Source organism: Alligator sinensis, unplaced genomic scaffold (assembly GCF_000455745.1).
Source record: "Alligator sinensis unplaced genomic scaffold, ASM45574v1 scaffold134_1, whole genome shotgun sequence".
Taxonomy (NCBI): Eukaryota; Metazoa; Chordata; order Crocodylia; family Alligatoridae; genus Alligator; species Alligator sinensis.
The window spans coordinates 3,768,828-3,786,082 of NW_005841920.1; the positions used below are offsets into that span (position 1 = coordinate 3,768,828).

The window sequence follows — 17,255 nt, forward strand, 5'->3', positions numbered from 1 at the left end:
ACAAGAAAGAAGAAAAAAAACTGGAGAGAATAAATTTTGAAGGACTCAAATTTAAAAACCAGACGCAAAGAAAAGAAAATATTTTAACTGCAGTTACAGTATACAGTTCTGTATTGGTCTAGTTATGGCTTAGGGTAGTGGGGGTCAATCTTTTTTGGCAGGTGTCAATAATTAGTCTCACACCCTCTCCAAATGCCAATCCGATCCCATTCCTCTGACCAAATGGCTGCTCTCTCTTCTGCTCCCTGCCCTGTGTTCCTACTTCATCTGTTACTTTGATTTTAGCTTCCAGCCCTATGCTCCCTGCCCAATCTACCACTGTTTCTGCTTTCTGCCCCATCAGCCACCAGACTGCGTGTCCCTTCTTTGTTCTGCCATGTGCCACACACACAGGCTTTCCATGTCACTTATGACACGTGTGCCTCAGGTTGGCAACCCCTGATTTAAAATATGGACTTTAGTTGCTTTAAGAGAGAAGGGTGGGAGAAAAGTTGATGCTGCTTATAAAACCAACAACATTTAACAAAATGGAAAGCTTACTTCTCTGACGTTCTGGTGGCTGCCACTGGATTCTTCCACTTTCCTCCCACTACAGATGCCTGTTATGGAAACAGTAAATTATAATTAACAAAAACTCTGTACCTCAGAATTTGAATCCTTGGCACCTACATTACACTCCTCCTTGCCCTTACCAAACAAAGAAGAGAGAGATTTATTACGGCATTCAAAATAGTAGTTTCATATTTTATTCAGTTTCCAAGTACATAAAACCTTCATAAACGTCTCCAAGACAGTTTACACCTTAAGAATTTGCTTCCAAATAATTAATGAAAAAACTTGGCCACAGTGGCCACAATACAAGGGCAACTGCAAACTGATCCGTTCTTTCCAAGTTATACGCAGCAAAAAGTTACTGTGTTTTACCTCATCTCTTTTACCGGGAAATCTCAACAATCCATCTAATGTTGTCATACATGGTATGTCCAGCTATCACGTGTCATGAGTTTCTTAAAAAATGTATGAAATAATGTTTTCTAAAATAATTCTCTTATGATTCTTCCAAGACTGAAACTGTATGTTTGAACTAAGGCCAGAAGGGAATGGTTCTGGGGAAGTTAGAGTTAAAACAAAAATAAAAATTCAATTCACCATTTTTGCATTATGAAATCATCAAAAATGAGAATTGAAGGTGTTAGCATATTTTTGGTTGTAGTGAACATCTGGGGAGAAACACAATTCAATATGAAATAAAACAAATGAAAACAAACAAACTTTGCGTATAGCTTGTTTTCCATGACAAAGCATCCCTTGACTAAATTTGGGAGAAAGATGGACTAATTAGATATACATAGTTGAAGAGTCACTATTATATTATATGTCATAAGAGCACATCAAAAGTAGCTGTCACTTTTTCAACATTATTAGCACCAATAAGAACTGCATGTTATTCTGATCCATTCAGCCATGTACAATGGGCATTACTTCCAAGGGACATGATAAAAGATCATAATCTTACTGTGACAAAAAGTTCCTCAGAAACAAGATTACTACAGTAGGAGAGAGATCGCAAAACAATGCTACAGTGTAGCTCAGAGAAACCCAAGGTAACTTTAACCCAGTTAATTAAGGTATGAGTAACAATGTAGTCTAGTAGCATGGAGCTCAGTGTGATTTAATTGTCCTTGTTTCTTAGAAATGACTTCATAATGGACTTTCCCAAAGGTGTGAATCCTATAATTTTCTGCAAATTTTAAGCTTCCCATTTAAAACCAAATGTTAACCTTTTCAATGTAATGATATAGCTGCCACAACATTCATATATTGTCCTGTGAATCCAGACTTGCCAAAAACTCTCACCAGTCAAAGAGTAACAAATATATGAACTGATCCTGCCCTCACTTCAAGTCACCTACAATTTCAAGTAACATTTCTATATGAGCCAATTAGTTTCACACAGTGTACAAAGGGTAGGGAGAGAAGTTACACATAAACCAGTTTAAGCAATCAGAAACTGGTTTAAACCTGTAACAGAACAGAAGCTCAATGCACATAAACCAGTTGCAAACTGGCTGAAACTGGTTTAAGATAAACCTGGTTGAATGTAGTATCAGATTTAACTGATTTGGGTCAAACTGGTTTATGAAACTTCTGTCCCAGGTCCCTTCCTGGTTCAAGTTAAATCACAGTCCCCCAGCATGCTTTGCAGCCCTGGGCTGGGCTGGGCTGTCTCCTCCAGAGAGCAGGACTGGCCTGTCCCTCTGCTCCCTAACTGGAGCAGTGAGGGCTGGCTGACAAGGGTGGGGGGGCAAGCCCAGCTGACAATGCAGCTCAGTCAGGGGGGAATGGAGACTGCTCCCTGCCCCCCCCTCAAGCAAACCCCGGCTAGGGGCTGGGTCCAGGGAGGGGAGTTAAACACCCTTTCCCCCACTCAAACTTACTGCTGACTGCAACTGTGGACTACAAATCCCAGAGGCACCTGGAAGCAGGAAGAAGAAGTGATGAGCAACCCTGCAGAGTCCTGTTGCTCTGACTGTGAACTGCAAATCCTAGAGACCTTGGGGGAAGAAGAAGTGAACACACAGTCAGAGCCACGAGCATCCCTCGGCTTCTGGCCTGAGCCACTGCAGGCCTGTGGCTGCATTTTCTGAATCAAAAGTAAACATTTGTTCACTTCTGTTTCAATTTAATCTGTGCAGTTTAGACTAACCTACAAAGACTGAATTGATATAGCCTCAGGCTTTTTGACTGTCTGTCCCTAGCCAAACAGTGTTGTAGAATCCCCACAGGGCTCCATAATAGGGATAGGAAAGGTTTAACTGATAAGCCCAGTGATAACCGATTAGCTTATCAGTTATAGTTTAGTGCAGGGCTGGACACAGTCCAGCAGGGAAAGGGGGAAAGGAAGCCACACAGTGCCCCACCAGGAACTGGAAGGCAGCAAAGCAGGCAGGAAGGTGGGAGGGAGAAAGGGAGGGAAGGAGTGGGGAATTCATTTCTCAAAGTGTTCATTTCTCAAATTCAGCTCTCCTAAATGAGTTGGTTTTATTAATCTCAATTTTTCTAGCATGTACGCATTATCTGCATTCATCATAAAAAGAGCATCATCACCCTCATTACATAAGATGATGCCTCTGATTTTATTATAGTGTCTATTTGGGGGCTGTGTTGATTCTGCCTACTTGACTATTCATAGCACCTTTTGGGCCTCGTTCAGAAACAGCAACTTATGCCATTTCTACCACCACGGCATCTCCAAACAAATACTGTCTCTCTTTTCTAGTCTGATTAATGTCTATGATTCATGTTCATCTCTAGCCTCCATCTTTTGTGTGTTCTCAACAGCCCCCAATTTGGTAGTAACATAATGTTTAAGCCTCTCCCTTCTAAACTGCTCTCAAACAAGTTAAAATCAGAACTACTTAATGCCAAGACATCTCAACAACCAATCCAGGTCTGTATATGTTTAAAACAAAGTTATATTTGACTACTTCAAATAAAACTGTTTATTGTGGCAAATTAATCTGAAACTATTCCTTCCACTAACTAGCTGTCTCATTTGCCTTTTGGTAATCAGCACTTAACTCAAATAATCCAGAGCACTAAGGGAGATTCATAAAAATGCTTGGATCTCACAAACTGCACTGATGGAACTGTTATTTAAAAATTCCCAGGCATACACATCCCACAAAGAGGAACCCACACAGACGATATTCAGATTTTTGGCTCTCATTTAAGTGGGTCAGCTATAAAATAGGCAAAATAGAATGAGGTTTTCTTTTTAAAGGAACATGCATTTCTGCTCAGCAGAGTATACCTTAATCTCAAAAGACTGTAAATGAGGTTTCAGTGATGCCATCGGTAAAAGGCAGGGTCCTGTTGCTACTCAACTTAATGCTGGCATCAAGAAATTAGGACTTCAACCACTAAAAGCCTTAACAGAAAATCCTAAATCAACTATGTAAATTAGATGATGCATCTATGCCCTACTTTGGGAAGAAAACTTACTGGGGCTAGCCATAGAGTTTAAGGCTTTCAACTATGAAACTATGTCTAATATGCTGACAAATTAATGAAGGGTACTAATGAAATAGAAACTCTAACAAAAGAGCAATATTTGTGGTACTCATAGAAAAATCGTCAGGATTACTTTAAGATATTCAGTGCTATTCAGAACTTACTGATTTAAAAGTTTCACATTTTTACTGTCTTCATCAACTTTGGCTGCATACACACATTAAAGTAATTTGGTAGAATTCTCCTGGGTTTCTTCTCCTCCTAGAAAAAACTTGCCTGGAGATGCCACAATAGACATTCAAAGGCTGAGCTGCTGAAGAACAGAGAGCTTGCAGTGCTGTTTCTGTAGCTGTGGGGGAGGGGGCTGAATGCTATGTACACATCTCATCAAGCTCTGCAGGCTCCCTCAGTCCAGATGAAGCAGTGGGAACACAGTAAAATGGGGTGGGGTGGGGGGGGGTCTATTTGATTTTGGTCCTTATTCTTTGTGAAAGTAATGCATATACATCCAGGTAATATAGGACAGATTACATTACTAGAGAGAAGCCAAATTGTTTTTTCTTCAGTAGCCCAGGATTTAAAAGTTTTCTCTAACAGAAAAATCAATTTTCCTGTCATTTCTTCCAAAAAAGAAAAATGAAAGAGCACAAATACTGATTTAAGTCATCATACGCCTTCCACACGGACATATTCTATACACATATGGGATCCAACACCTGCCCATGACAACTGCATATCTCACATGAGTGAACTGCAATCTAGTAACAGCCTCTTGTTTATAGTTTGTGTTGTAGATAGGTAGGTTTCTAGGCCAAAGGAGTGCTTTATCTCAAAAAAATCAAGTTCAAGAAAGTCTCACTGCCTATCTGTCTGTATGCTGGCATACTTAATTCTTAAATGTATGTCTTACATGAGCCCCATATCATAAAATTAGGATCAGAGATAAAAGCTGCCTTTAAAAGTACAGTAATTAATTTTTTTTCCTATTTTTGAGTAAAGCATGGGATCAGCACTCCATAGTTCAGCCCCATACAATAAAATGCACTCAACCCTAAATATACAGATCCTTAGGGCTGCCAGTGCTACCCTTCTTCCCATCTTACTAAAAAAGTAGAAAACGCCACAGAAGGCTTGTTTGGTTTTAGTACTCACATTTTCAATATCCTTATTCCAGTTCAGATTTTTATTAAAACAGATTTCAACTAAATATTCCTCCTATGATTTAAAAAAAAAAAAAAAAAGGATAAAAACTATACCATATTTCCTTGCAGAAGACAATTTTGTTTTTGTTTTTGAAAGGCAGAATGAAGAAAACAGATTTTTTTCAGAGTTATGGCTACATAGAGCAAGGATAGAGCCTAATCTTCAGCTAACTTGCTCTTCTTTTCCTGCATAGAAGTGACGTAGGAAAAGAGAGACCAGGAAAAGCTAGCAGACAGCAAAATTGCCCTCCAAAAGGTTAGTCTGATTAGTGGAACATCAAGACCATTAAAAAGGAGAGGCTATCTTTAACAGGCGTGCATCCATTAACAATCCGTTATGTCAACTGACTCCCTCAGCTGGGAGCTTTGCGGATCCTCCCTCAGCTTTGAAAAGCACCCGGTGCTGTGACACTTACAGTTGTATAAGTGGCGAAATGCACATCAGCTCATCAGTGCTGAGAATATGGTGCGCTTCTGAACTAAAACACAGAGGTGCACCACCACCATTTCCTGCGTGCTAACGTGCATTTCAACGTTTATACAACTGTTCGCAGCATAGTGCAGTTCACCTCAGCCCACGTGCGAAGCAGACTCCATTGAATCTGCTCTGAAGCAGATCTCCAGCACGTTGCGGGACAGAAAAGTATGTGTATAAATGCCCTAATACCATAGATACTGCACAGTGGAGCAGAAATCAAAATAGGGTGTTTCTATCCCAGGCAGAAAATTGACTTCCTTGATTAACATACACACAAACATCCCCCCAAACCCCAATTTTGGGAGGCCGATTTGGAGGGAGAGGGTGCATGTTGTATGCTAGAAGATATGGTATGCTCTAATAAGAAATGCTGTCTAAAGGTAACCTCAGAGAACACTGATAGATTCCACATTGATTTATGAAAACTTATTCCCCAAAATGTATGTATTGTAGTATGTTGGGGTGAAGCTCATACAGGTGCAGAGAGAAGCACCTGATTAGTTGGGTTGTTAAGGCTTGTGAACTTTAAGCTCTGCCAAACTTCAGACTAGGAGCTAGAGGCAAGATCAGCCAGGGGAGTGGTGCTGGACAGTTCCCAATGGGAGTGAAAAGGATTTTCCAGATAGCAAAACTGCACCGAGGACTGAAGATTGCTGAGTTGCTTGAGCCTGTGTACACAAGTGAAAGAGAATCCTATTAAGCAGATAGATATGACATCAGAAGGGCTTAAGGGCTAAGTAGTCCAAGGAGTTGGGTTGCACTAAAAGTGGAGTGAAGCCTTTTTGGATTTCACCTCAGACCTGTTCAAGGCCCTGAGCAGAAACCAGTGGAACAGGGTGGCCTGGCATCTCCCCATACCTGAACTCAATAAAATGAGAAACCCATACCACAAACCAGTAAAGCACATGATTTGGGGCTGCAAGTGATTGGATTGGTGGTAAAACCTAGAGAGAGAATACTATTAAAGCATAAAGAACTGTTGGACACCACCTATGGAAGAGACAATATAAACAGCTCAGGGAACGCAAAGCCAGGAGTACCCATCTCCTGACCTACAACATTTGGTTAGTAGGGATTATTATTACAATAACATCTAGCGGCCATGCCAAGAGAGACATGGCTTCCCTGTGAGCTTGGCTGAGAGGAACAATATTGTAAGCATAAATATTAGGAAGATGATAATTATTAGGGCTGCTGTTTCTCTCACCTTACCCTGACACCTCTCTTTTCCTCAGTTTTTTACTTTCATCTTTTTCATCCTTTTGGGACTACTTCTCAATGTTGAAACTTAAATGAGCAATACTTCATATTTACGTAGTATTTAAAATAACCAAAATGTCCACACAGACTCACCTAAAGTAACTGAGATTTGATTTACAGCATTAATTTTTTAAGGCTTTTTACAAAACGAAGGTTCAGGCTCTGCTACACATCTGAGTTGCAGCAACTGCAAAGAAAAACAGCCCTATGAAGCAGTCTCCAAACCAAAGCTGACATACACTGTAAAATGAAAGGACTAATTATATTATATGCATTCTTATTTCAGAAGCTTTCCTCTATACTTCTATTTCAATGGAAAACCAGCCACAAAGCTTAGCAGCAACTCTATCTTAATATTGGAAAGCAATTCAGATAGCTGTATTTTTGCTTGCACTGAATAAAAATACATGTTTTCTTTTGAATGTTAAGCCACTGTGGAATAACTAGCTACCACATTTATATGAATGGTACACATATATGCGATAATACATTCTCAAGGAATTTGTTCAGTTTTGCAATCTCAAACAGTTATCTTGAACACATTTCCACTTGCTCTTTAACATATGCAAAAAAACCCCCACCATCATGAGGTAACTGGCTAGGATCTCAACATTTTGAGGAAAAGTTTACAAGAGCCCTAAGCTACACACAAAAAACCCAAAAAGCTCTGCAGTCCTTTCCCCCCAGACCTATAAGAGACTTCACCAACCAAAAGAATTCAAAACTAGCAAAGTCTCTGGCCACATTCCTTGGTATGCCTTTTGGTCTTTAAACTACAAAACAGAGCAACTTTTTCTTCCAGTATTTCTTCCCTGGTTTTAGTCAGCAAATCTGTCGTGAATATATAGCCAATTATAAAAAAGTAGAATAGATTGTTTTGAAACACTCTAACCTTTTTATTCCTTAAATCCCAGTTAGTAATTCAGAGATTGTTCTCTCAAAACATTAATTTCTTACATCCCATTACACACATTTTGAACTAGTGGGTTGCAGTCCCTACAGTTTTCATACCCTGTAGAGGTAGTGATTGTGCTCCTGTTCCTTGTGCATTTCCTTGCTGTGGAAGTACAAGTGCCCACAGCATGAAGAGCAGCACCAGTACAATCCTGGCAGAAACACATGGGTTCATATACAAAAATGGAGCATAATGAGGACCAACAGCTTCAAATTCAGGATTAACATCATAAGCAAATCTTTATTTTGGGAAGGGGGGAAAATATCAAATAACGCAAGTGTTCAACAAAATAAAACAAAAGAGCCTAAAGAAGTGGGCAAGAAAAGTGAGCTGTAATCTGGAAAATATACATTAATAATCAGAAAGAGGTATTCAATATAAGGAAGGCACACACCCATAAATAAAAAAAAAAAACAACCCAGTAGGACCAAAGCTTACTCTTGGTATAAAGCTTTCAGCTTACTAATAAGAAAATCCCCTTGCCCATTTGCAGTTCTGAACTGTACACAACAACATGCATGCAAGTGGTGAAAACGTACCTAACTTTACCACGATGTGTTCTGATCACAAAAGCATAAAGCAGCACATCGAAAGGATTTCAAAGCTCAACAACAAATGCCAACCAGACCTGAAGGTTTACTTACAAGAAAAAGTAAGAAGAACTTAGCATTGTTGGAGCAAAATGTATTAAGTAGATTATATTGCTCTACAAATGCTTGAAAATGGAGCAACCACAAATGGTTGCAGGAGAGGAGAGGGAAGTTCACATGATTTGAATCTAGACCAGGGACAAAGCTGAACAAAGGAAAAATATAAAGTGATCGCTAAAATTCTCTAACAATGGTATGTCTAAAGGAAGTGATAAAAGTCCAATTGCTTTTAATAGGTATTGATTTAACCACATTAACTTTCCCTAGAAACGCTGTCTAACTTTCATAACATTTCATTGATTTGGGGTACTTTGATGTCTTTTAAAGGTATTTGCTTTTTATGATCCAAGATGTCAGAGTTAACCAATTTCCTGGTTTTACTATCCAAGAATGAAGTTTCAGATCATTTTGTTACTAGAGTTGTGAAATTCTGCTAAGAGTTAAAAAAGCATAATCTGTTTTAGCCTTTAAAAATATTGAGAATGCTATGTATTGACTGTTGCTGTTAATTTTTATTTACATACATTTCAAAAAAAGCTCTTGATGCTGTATCATTTTAAGACTATACAACTCACTCCAAACAGTGGAAGGCACTGGACATTTAGTTTGTTTTTGTTACTGTCCATCACTACTACAATTCACTGATTAACCAGAAGCAAAACACTGTCCCAGAAAACACTTAAGATTTATATAGTTATGTTTGTCCAAAGATCTCTGAACACTTTACAAACAAACCTCACCAATGCTTTGTAAAATTATTTATAAGAAGTTATCTAGAGAAAAACTGAGACACAGATGTTAACTGATCTGCGTGGAGTTGTACAGGAAGCCACCTGCACAGACAGGACTAGAACCCTGGAATCCCGGCTCATGGTTTAATAATTAAGGATTTGTGCTATGGCAGCACCTAGAGACCCCAATCAATAACAGGTGCCTCATTGCACCAGACTATACAAACACAGAAAAGATATTCCTTACCCTGAAGATCTATCTACACATTCAAAGTTACAGCTTCTTACAGTAGTCACAAAGTAGATAGAGCCCGATTCTGTTACTTTATACCCTCTAACTGTAGAGTCACTGGAGTGGAACAGAAGGGACTCCCCTCCCCACACAATTTGACTTATAGCAATTTTTTTTGGCAGCCTGACACTAAGATTTAGTGCCATAATTAATGTTTGTAAAATGCAATAAAAGTCAAACTTCTGAGACTTTACATTTGCCAGAGTTGCTAAATATTAATGTTGATACATACAATGCAAACTTTAGTTAACCAATTAGACTATTAAAAGCACTGCTTTTAGGAAGCACTAGTGCTAAGTGAACTAATATAAATGGTATCTTAAGTCTACATTGGATATATGTAGCAAAACCAAACATTTCCTCTTTAAGGATAAAAATTTAACCTTTCAATGGTAACCAAATTTTAGGATCAATTCATATAGGAGACAAATATATCAGAATAGTTTGCAATATATACCTTTTACAAAATAGTACAAGACTATTTGGCTACTTTGTTTTACTTCTTATTAATCCTCTCACAGCTAAATGATCTTGGCCATAATCCATGAGTCCCAATAAGAGATTTCACTGTACTTGGACATAAGCAGCTTGTTTGGACTAGTCTTCAACATAGCTCGCAAGTAGACAATAGTTCAGAAAAGCAATCAACAGACCATGCAAACTGGTACCAGTCCAGATATTCATGAACTGAAAACAACAAAGTAACTGTAGAAACACAAATGGCACTACAGGAAAATCTGCCTTAAATCACATATCAAAGGTTGAAGAGGGAAGGGGGGAGAGAGATCAGTTGCTGAACAAAGGTACAACTGGAGCAGAACTATACGTATTTGAGATGAATGGCAGAAGTCCTGTATAAGCAGAGCTGTCCCTTGGGAGGAGCGAACTAGGGCAACCAACCCAGGCCCCGTGGACAGCACCATTGGCATATGCCAAGGGTGCTGTTGCATGCTCCTAGCTTGGTGCCCCAGCCACTCACCACCCCACCCCACACTGTGGTCGCTCGCCACCACACCAGCTTCCCCCATCAGACTCCACACAGACTGATATGTCCTAGGCCTCGCACACCCCTAGGGTCAGTTCTGCATATAAGACTTCCTCTTGTGACAATTTCATTCTGATTTCATGGTGATAACATTTTCATAAATGATATCAGCTATTTTGTTCACCACAACTACTTGGTTAAATCTTCTGTTGAGGTAATTGAAGTTAGTGCTAAGAGATGCTCAACTAATTTGAGATCACTATAGCACAAGCATCTCTATCTTTCTCTAAGTCCCTGAGCGCTAGAGATATTTTAGCAGAGTGAGATGATAGGCTTCAGTGTACTGGTATTATTCCTATTGTTGAATAGCCTGACTTCTATATATGAGCTCTCAACTATGTTTTAGTCATAAAACAGTGAGTGCTCACTTAGCAAAGTAAATGTTCTATGTTTTTAAATTTTCAGACCTAGCTTTTAATACAGAAAAAAGTAACAGTAGGAATAAAATATGTGAAAAGGGTTTCCTGCACAGATTACTTAATCTCTGTGCCTCATTTTTCTCTATCTGTAAAACTGAAAATACTTTCCTGTCTTGAATGTTTTCTATGACAATGGGTATTATTATTGGAGCTTTAAGGTAACACTTCCAAAAATATGGAGTGTGCTCCACAACTAAAGCAAACCAGCCTGTAGGTTGTTCTTTATAGCCACAGAGCTTATTTCAAAGAGTTCCCAGTTACATTGGTTGTGGAACAAAAACCCTTCAGATGAGGACCAAGCATAGACATCTGCCTGAGTTTACAGAAATCCTTAAAAATAACTGATATAATATCTCTTCAATGGGTACTATTACTATACAAGCTTAGCAAACTTCAAAATACATCTTTGCATCAATTATATTTTGCTCTTATTCCCAAGCTTTTTTTCATAGATGCCAGGGCTAGATTTTAAAAAAATGAACGCTAAGATTCTGGATAACCATTTATGACAAAAGATTAAAATCCCATGGTTGAGAAATCATAGAACATATCTGTGCTCATAGAAAAGCCTAGAAAGTTTTTAGAGTAACTTCAGGCAGTCACTACATACATGAAAAGAGTGAAAGAACTTGATAAAGAATCAATATACAATGAATAGAAAAAAACCACACCATCATTCTGAGATGCAAACTTAAAATCATTACCTAATAGGCAGGGATCCGGTTTTTCCACTTCCAACAGAAAAATATAGATTTTCCCCTTTAACAGGAGAAAGGTGCAGATCTTACCCTTTAACAGAGGAAGAGGTGGCTTTTCCCTTGCAGGCTGGCAGAGTTCCAGCCTGCAGGGAGCTGCTTGGGCTGGTGGGAGTGGGGGGGGAGAGCAACTGGAGGCAGGGGACACCACAAACGGCTGGAAATATAACTAGGCAGGGTGGTGAGAGCAGCAGGGGACACCCCCCCCACCACCCCCCCCTCTGGAAATATAGCCAGGCAGGGTGGTGAGAGCAGCCCTGGAAGCTAAATACAGGTAAGTCTATGGGATGCAAGGGCGAAGTGGGGTTGGAGGGTCAGATCTTGGGGACTGTCCCGGGGTTATGTGGGATGTAGATGGGGAGGGTGTGTGTGGCAGAGATGTGTGAAGGCAATGTGCATGTGGAGGGGGTGTGAGGTATATGTGTGGAAGAGTCTGTGGGTGTGCGTCTGTGACAGCGTGGGTACCTGCCAGCACTGGGGGAAGGTGTCCAGGCACCAGAGCTGTGGTAGGGCAGGGGGATCTGAAGAAAAGCTTGGTGCTGCCAACAAACCCAGGTCCGTGCTGTTGCCAGTAGGGTGTGCCTAGGGACACCTGCCCTTCCAGGAGGGGGGAGGGGGTGCGGGGGTCCTTTGGGAGCAGCAGAGAGCTGTGAGACTTGCCCAGCGGTGCCAAGGGCTGCCACCTGTGCGCTCAGGTGTAGAGGCAAGGCAGACAAATGCTGCCAGGGGGAAGGTGCCATGGCCAGGCCACCTGATGCAGCTCAGGAGCCCCAGCCCAAGGCAGTGCCACAGGGTGTCTTCTCCTCCACTTTCCAGCCTGTGCCAGGGCCAATCTCACTCTGCTATCACCTACGTGAGCCAGAGCTGCTGCAGCCACAGCCACCACTGGTGCCCTCACCAGAGGGTACCTCATCTTGGTGGCCATGGTGGTGGAGGGCCCCCAGCGGCAACAGCAGTGGGGATGGCAGCACCGAATCTGCTGGTGGCCAGGCTGCAGCCCCATGCCCCATAGCAGTCTGGGGGGACACACCCCCACTCCATTACTCTGCCCTGACATGTCACCAGTGGGCATGCCTGCACTGCCCCTGTGCTATTGGGGGGGGCCTCCTGATGGTGCAGGGCCAGTTCAGGCTTGCCAGAGCTTGGCCCCTGATGGCTCAGACTGGCCCCGTGTTAACAGGGGTCCCCCAAACAGCACAGGAGCGGTCTGGGTACATTAGAGCTTAGCGCATGGCCCTGATGGCACAGGACCAGTCCAGACTAGCAAGGGTCAAGCTCTGGTGAGTACAGATCAGCCCTGTGCTATTGGGGTAGGAATCAAGTTCCAAAAAGCCCCACAACCCCCCACATACACGCAAACTGCCCCACACTCTGGGGGCTGGGGTGGGGGGTCAGGAATGAGGGGGACCCCCGGCTCGCTGCCTCCTCCTCCACCCCTGCCTAAACTGAGGCAGGGCCCTGCCCTGGGGTACTGTGATGGCCCCACCTTGGTGCTCTGGGAAGTTGTCCTTAGTGCCCACCCCTAAGCCCAGCTCTGCCTGCTGGTCATGCTGACAGGGCTGGTGATGGCAGGGCAGGGAGGTGCAGGTCACACTGGCAGGCTTGAGGGGGACTGTGGCTTGGGAGTGAAAGGCACCAGCATATCAGGGTTGCTCAGCACCAGAAAGCAGCAAGGGGGACAGCCACAGCTGGACCTAAATCCTGGTGAGCAAAGGGGGCTGGGAGAGCTCTGATTTTCCATAACAAATCAATCAAACACCAAAAATATAGGTATTTAGAATGTATTTTATTATAATGATTGAGGTACTGGTAGGCTTCCAAATTGCTAATATATCAGTAAAACAATGTTCAACTGATAAATACATATATATACATATACATATATTAGTAGTGTTTCATTTTAATCGCAGAAAAACATGGATTTGGGGGGGGGGTGGTTAATCTAAGAATTTTGGATCTTATTAGAGAATTTTGGGTTTTTTCAACAGATAAAACCTGGATCCCTGCTGATAAGTTTACTATGTATAGAGATATAACAAACAGTGCAAAAGAAAATCCTTCAGAACAAAGGAAAAAATAAAAAAGACACTGAATACTGACAAATAAAATGTTTAAAATGTGTAAAATGTTTTTGAAATGTTAAAATTAATGTTTCTGAGAAAAGCTTTATTATAATCTTGTAAAAACAATGACTCAAAGAGCCATTTAAAATGATTTATTAGCGTCAATTAATAATCTATATATTAACCCATAAAATTATAATGAAAAGCTACAAAAGTATTCTTTTGTTACAAAAGTATTATCTTCTGTACATTTTCCATTGTTTTGTTGCAATTGTCACAAGAAGCTATTACTTAAAGAATTTATGTATTCTTAATTGTGCCTATCGTACTTAATTTATATAAAATCCTTTATCTATAGTGTAAAAGGTACTAAGCCAAGCACTTAAAAGTTAGGAAATGCTAAAATCAGTCTTAACTATGCAATTTTAATTACTCTACTGTGTAAACAGATTCTGTCTATAATTACACCTGTATTTCATTAATTAATTAATTAAATACACTGCCTCATTTATTATAACATTTCTAACTGAAACAATCAATGGGGAAGAGGTCCTATAGACACCGCACTTAAACAGAATAAACATCACTCCGTCATGTGCAGCTATACTGTTCTCACAAGTCACCAGAGCTGGAATCTAGAGATGCACACAACATACTTCTACCACTCCAGCTAACAGTAGCTGCTAGAACGCCAACCCAGCTTCTGTGTAGACAGGGGTGGGTAAAATATGGCCCGCGGGCCGCATCCGGCCCCTGAGGCCATTCTATCTGGCCCGCGGGGCCCCTAAAAAAAAGGAGAAAAATTAATATTTCTCTGCCCTTGGTTCTGTCAAAGATGACAGGAACCAAGGGCAGTAGGACCCAGGGAAAGCCCGGCGGGCTCCCACAGCAGCAGGGCCTGCCCGGACCCGCCCCCCAGCTGGAGGCCCCAGGCACAGTTTCTGGGCTGGGAGCAGTGGCTGCCCTGACATGGGAAACTCAGGTAAGTTGGGGGGGGACCCTGGGCAGGGAAGGAGCGTGGTGGGGGGGAAGCGGAACCTCCCCACCCCATGCCATGGCTGCTCGTAGCCCATGTGGGGCTGCCTGTGCCCGCTCTGGACAGCACTGTGCAAGCTGCAAGCGCCTGCAGCGTGGGGCACGGATCGTGGGGCGGGGGAGAGGCCGCTTCCCCCCTGCACTCAGCTTTTCCCCGGGCTCCTTCCCTGCGCGGAGAAAAGTGGCCCCTTGCCTCCCCCATGGCCAGTGTCCCGCACTGCAGCTGCTCACAGCCCGCGCAGGGCTGTCTGGAGCAGGCACAGGCAGCCCCAGGCAGGCTGGGAGCGGCTGCAGCGAGGGCCCCGGGCATGGGAGGGGCTGTTTTCCCCACCCCACTGCGCTCAGCACCAACCTGTAACCTGGACTGCCAGCAGGTTACAAGTTGGTGCTGAGCACAGGGAAAAGTGGCGCTTCACCCGCCCCATGGCCAGCGCCCCACGTTGCAGCCACCTGCAGCCTGCCTGTGCCTGCTCTAGACAGCCCTGCATGGGCTGCGAGCAGCTGCAGCAGGGATCCCCGGCCATGGGACAAGCGAGGGGCCACTTTTCCCCATGCTCAGCACCAGCTTCTTCCCTGCTGGCGAGCAGGGGGTCAGGCCTGAATGCTACCCCCGCCAGTACTGTGGGTGGGGAGCCGGCGGGAGCACGGGGCCTGCACCAGTGTCCCGGGGCCAGCGCCAGCGGGGCCCAGAGCAGGGTGGCAAGAGTGCGGGGTTCCAGCTGGCAGGGGCTCTGTGGACCCGGGCCAGCTCCCCCCTCCCTGCTGGTGCAGCCCAGCTCAGCTCCACAGACCCTTGCCAGCCTGTGCCCCGCTTTGGGCGCCACCAGTGCTGGCCCTGGGACATTGGTCCCAAGACATTGGGATGTTGGTCCCAAGATGGTGACCAGGGGGCTGAGCTACCCATGCAGCCCTCGATAGCCTGCCAAAACTGGGTAAGCGGCCCTCCGCCCAAAATAATTGCCCGCCCCTGGTGTAGACCTTCCACTAAAGGAGGCAAAGTCCCAGCCTCTTCTGTGAGTGTTATGGATATTTATTTACTAGATTACAAGGAACAAAGTGCCACTTACAGTTCTACAGGGGACAACATTCTTATTATAGATCCTTCTGCTCCTGTCCCCATCCATGCTACTCTCCTGTCTCTATCTCTCTCCTTCTGCTCACCTCCTGCTTATATATTCCACACCCCCTCTCACCTCCATCAGTTCCTGTCTTCTCCCTGCCACCTTTTTTTGTTCTTATCCTCCTTCCCATCCACTTGACTAGTCACCAGCAGGAGAGCACAGGAGAAAGTCTTCATATGGCCTGGAGCAGTTCCCATGCTAAAGCACATGTAATCATTCTTTAGAAACGGTGCACATCCAGTCTGGTTATACACAGGTGGAAATGAATTACACTCCACAAAGAGACTCTTCTGAGATTTTAGCTGTCACTCTCTCACAAGCCTCTCAGATTGGGCAAACAACATTTTTACAACTTTATCTCTTGACCAAGTTTGGAAGAATTTTCATAGGAATGGTGAGACAGCTTGCCCCTCAATGCCCTGGAAAAAAACTTACTTCATGCTCAGAACAACCTAAACCTTTTTAACTGAAATTTAACATATGTAGGGCCCCTTCCCCAAACTAGTGTCTTATCTACACTCTGAATTGCACTGCATATCCATTGCATCTTCTATTGGCAAAACCCCTGTTCTGGATATAGCTCTGCAGGAAAAAGATGATTTCTGAAGGCAGGGTAGATATGAATGGCTTATGCCATCCAGGATTGTGCGCATAGCTCTGGTGATAGAAAAACTCCTTCTTCTGGAAAAATGGCAATGACACTAAGGGGCACCTTAGTACTATCACTATGGTTAAAGCAGCAGTATCCACTGCCTCAGATTCAAAGGAGGACTGCTTATAAATCACATAGCTCCCATTCCTGTAACTAGGCACAGTACTGCATCAACTATAAACTTGTAAGATAACTAACAACTGGCCATGTCTATGTGAGCTGCTGACTGCAAAGTCATTACTCATATACACAAGTACTAAATGACTGCAGTAACCAGAGTTACCGTGCAGTAGCATTTCCAAACAGCTTTTTCATGATGCTGACTGCGAAGTCGCATCATGCTTCATGCCACCCAATGCTATTGCACAGTAGTAACAAACTACTGTGCAGTCACTGTCTCATGTAGACGCGGCCACTTTCTACAAGCATCCTAACTGCTCCTAAAAAAATCTCTTTCCATTTTAAAAAAGTTGAAAATTCAGTGCTAAAACTTCTTCATGAATACAGAGTAAAGATTCCATGGTTGTATCATGCCCTTCCAGATCACGAAGTTCAGCAAAAAAACCCAAATATTTGAAAACAA

The 17,255-nt window shown here is 42.8% G+C and overlaps 1 protein-coding gene across 2 annotated transcripts in view; it reads right to left on the reverse strand.

The window, feature by feature from the left end:
• The window catches only part of CLOCK (clock circadian regulator), a 109,693-nt gene that overhangs the window by 70,700 nt on the left and 21,738 nt on the right, over positions 1 to 17,255 (reverse strand). The window contains exons 1-2 of one of the 2 annotated variants that reach the window (XM_025198351.1): positions 2,439 to 2,471; positions 541 to 599 (exon numbers count right to left, since the gene is read on the reverse strand). The gene's annotated coding sequence lies outside the window, so the exon portion shown is untranslated. Of the gene's footprint in view, positions 1 to 540; positions 600 to 2,438; positions 2,472 to 17,255 lie in introns of those variants that run through there. The other variant, XM_025198349.1, reaches the window with a different exon arrangement.